Below are 3,591 nucleotides of genomic sequence, written 5' to 3'. Positions count from 1 at the left end.
AAAACCGAACTCTGTGTTCGGTTATATGTTCTTGACATTTATTAACCGAACTCCGTGTTCGGTTACCTGTTCTTCACACTTGGTAACCAAACTACCTGAACCTAGCAGGAATTTTTTATAAAAATTTACAGTTTTATGAATATTTGGACCAATTCAACCACCATTATCTAAGTTCGAAGCATAGTTGGGTACCCAAATACTCTTCCTTCGGTTGTGGTTGGTAAAATCCATCATTTTCATCTTGAGATTGAGTTTGTGGAAGAATACATTCACCATCTAAGAAATAACTCATATCTAGATCATTGTGACGATTAACAAATACTCTATGAGAGGATGGAGATGAAGAATCAGATGAACTATCATCACTTGAATACTCAAGCTTAGTGAATTGGAAAAATATTTATTTTCCATGTTTTTCATCTTCATCTTCTCTAAGTTTACTCTCTCAATAATTCTACTTCTTTAGCTTAATCATTTCACTAATCATTGCCAAAATTAATCAGGAGGGTAGTTTAGGTATTAATATAAATATCTAGATAAGGGGTGACCTAGATTTACTTCTAAATATCTTACTAAAAATAGAACCATGATCCCAAAAAAAAACCATGGTCCCCAAAAAAACGTTCTAAATTTTGGCCAATAGTTTGGCTGGCTCGACATTACTTGGTTCCTAGTCGAACAAGGCCCAATTTTGGTAGTACCCAAAAGTTGTAAATAGGGCCCAAATTTTGCTTCTTATTCTTCTATGTTTCGTTTTTAGCCCTATAGCTGGACCAATTTTATTATGAATCCCTTAGGGTTTGGTACTTTAGTTTAGGCCATATCCCATTTCTTTTTCTATCTGTTCATTGAGTTTCTAGAGGAGAGTTGACTGATCGGAGAGATCTTGCGGTGTCTTATTCTTTGGATTCTCACTTCTTTCGTTGCAATTTGGAAATCGAAACAGGTATTCCACCATAACTTGTAGAAAATTTTAATTTGTTCTGGTTACTCCCTTTATATATATGGAATGTTCAAATGATTAGGTCACTTTAGTTAACAGATTATATTTCCAAATCAATCACAATTTAGTCCCAAACTTATGCAAACAGATCATTTGTATTTTTTTTTATGTGTCTAAGGATGTCGAGGAGAGTGTTATTAAACAAGATGATCCAAGCTAGGAACAGTATCGGGAAGATACAAACTCCAGTATCGTCAACTTCAGTATTAAACAATGAATTCCATACCTTAGGGAGCACCAATGGACTTATTAATAGGCAAATTCAGAATGGAACTTATCCTCCTTATCAGAATACCACCACAAGATGCTTTGGGGCAACTCCATTAGAGAAAGTGCAAAAGTCAGCTGTGAAAGGGAACACATTGAAAAAGATGTTTGAGGCGAACCGTGCTGTTTTCTGGCATATGAATCTTGGAATGGAAGAGATATTGAAAGATTATGTTCACCAGGAAGTCACTCGTGAATGGGTCTCTGTCTATTTGAGAGTTTTTTCTATCATTGTGATGAAGGATCTTGTCTTGGCTCTTGTTTGAACTTGTTCCAGAACCTACCAGTAAGCAGTATCTCACAATAAGCACCTTGAACACCCGATGCACATCGATCAGTCATCGGTTGGATTTAAGATAAGGGATATTCTTCTTCTCGCTATTGTTGTTCTGGTTCTTTTCATTTCAGCATAATTGGGAGTTATCCTTTACTTTGCTTCTTTTTAATTTTGTATCTTATGTTCTCTGAAGTTTAGTTGTTGGATGTGATTTATATCCTCCAAAGACCTAATAGTTTCTGCAAATAAATACATGCTCAGGTTCATAAGTTAGTTTTTCAACAATTTCAATCCAAATCGGAAATGGCTGTTCACATGTGTCTTATTTGAGCTTTACATATCACTCCAGCCTGAATTGATCTTTCATACATGTTTAAGCCTACTCAACAATCTTGTTAAGTAATAATAAGTGACTGCATTATAATGATGAGTAAGGCTTAAAGTAGAGATTGGCGGATTGCTTTGTGAACTCTTTTATCTGAATACACGGTAGTTATGTTGAAAGGAATATGTTGTTTATGACTTTTCTGGTAGTTGTTTTATGAATATCTGAACATGTTGTTAACTTGTTATGTTGCTTATGTTCCCTGTGATGCTTGTAGTCGAATACATTTGTTCATATAAGGTTCAAGAGTAAACAAAAACTAAAGAGAGAGTTCAATCCCGTTCTTGTTCTGTCAGTCCAGTTCACTTAAAGTTGAAACTGCAGACTGTCACTTTCTATATCAAATGTGCCATTTTGAGTGATTTTTTTCCAGGGGGGCTATCATATACGTTTTTCCTGGCTATAGCTGAAGAATTATGACCATCTGATACAGGTGTGGGTGAGATTGTCATCTTAGGAAGTTGATAGTGGTAGTCTTATTTCTGTGATAGTTAATTATGGCTTTGAATTCGGTGTGTTGTGTATACAATTTTCTTTCTGGCTTTAGTCCCTAGTGCTAACTATGGAGAAGGCAGGAGCCGATGAGACTGGGATTCAGTTTTGACAACCATCTAAGAAACTTAATACGAAACGCTTAAATCTGTTGTTCACAATTTAAGTGTCATCAGTCATGGTCTTTATAAAAGAATTTGGGTCCAAGCTATGGAACTTAACGTTGCCTTCTTTCTCAGTATGTGAGCAGCAAGGCACTAATTAATTTGGGCGAGGAGTCGCCTGAATTTCTTTATACTAAAGGTAGGTAATTCACCCATCTTAATAACACTGCATGACATCTGATTAAGTCAATCTCAACTAGCATTATACTTGTTTGTTTGACATGATACGAAACTTACGAACATCGTAGACCTTATATATGAAAAAAGAAGATCCTTATCATCCCTAAAATTTAGAAATACACAGGAGACCTACCTAAGTCAGATTAGGGAACTTGTACAAATATTTTGGTCATCACGAAATATCAATTTGGCGATTGTGATAATACTTTAAATCGAAGCTTTGAGGTGATAGTTCTGTAACATAGAATTTTTCTCTTTTGGGTAGACAAATTCTTCTGAACCTTGAGTGTTGTATGTTGGTTTGATTATAAGATTTTGTTTTAGAACATGTATCCTGTTATGAAGTGAAATGTGAGGGTCATGAATCTACATGATATTTTGTGTTGATATTATTTCTTTGATTTGGGATTTGTTCAAGTGGGGCATTATTTTGATTGCTCATGGTGTTCGTTTTGTGTTGCTGCAAGTATATTTGATATGGGGTTTACGCCTATTGGGGCCATTTTGATAGTGCATGGGGTTCGTTCTGCCTTACTGCAATGTATAACTGAATAGAGATTTAGTCCTGTTGGAGTCAGCAATTCGTGGTGTTTTGATCCGTCTTGTTGTCGTGTTGTGTGCAAGAGGTGTTATTATCCTTTCTCTTATTCTGGTATTTTTTGGGCATATAAATACCAACTTAGTGGGGGATTTGGCCCATTGTTTTCCGTGTGTCGTGTTAAGAGGAATTAATATAATACCTGCTTCTCGTAATCGGTTTGTATGCAACACCTTCTTGATAATTTGTGCGTGTTTGTTTGGTAGATTGTAACTTAATGCTACT

The 3,591-nt window shown here is 35.6% G+C and overlaps 1 long non-coding RNA gene across 1 annotated transcript; it reads left to right on the top strand.

Annotated features, from left to right (window-relative positions):
- Positions 1-779: 779 nt before the first annotated feature.
- LOC113307757 lies at positions 780-1,858 on the top strand. The gene is made up of 2 exons (XR_003339303.1): positions 780-946; positions 1,122-1,858. It is a non-coding gene; the product is annotated as an uncharacterized LOC113307757 (long non-coding RNA).
- The last annotated feature ends 1,733 nt before the right edge of the window (positions 1,859-3,591 follow it).

This window comes from Papaver somniferum, chromosome 9 (genome assembly GCF_003573695.1).
Source record: "Papaver somniferum cultivar HN1 chromosome 9, ASM357369v1, whole genome shotgun sequence".
NCBI classification, from domain to species: Eukaryota; Viridiplantae; Streptophyta; class Magnoliopsida; order Ranunculales; family Papaveraceae; genus Papaver; species Papaver somniferum.
This window is presented reverse-complemented; position numbering and strand designations above follow the sequence as displayed.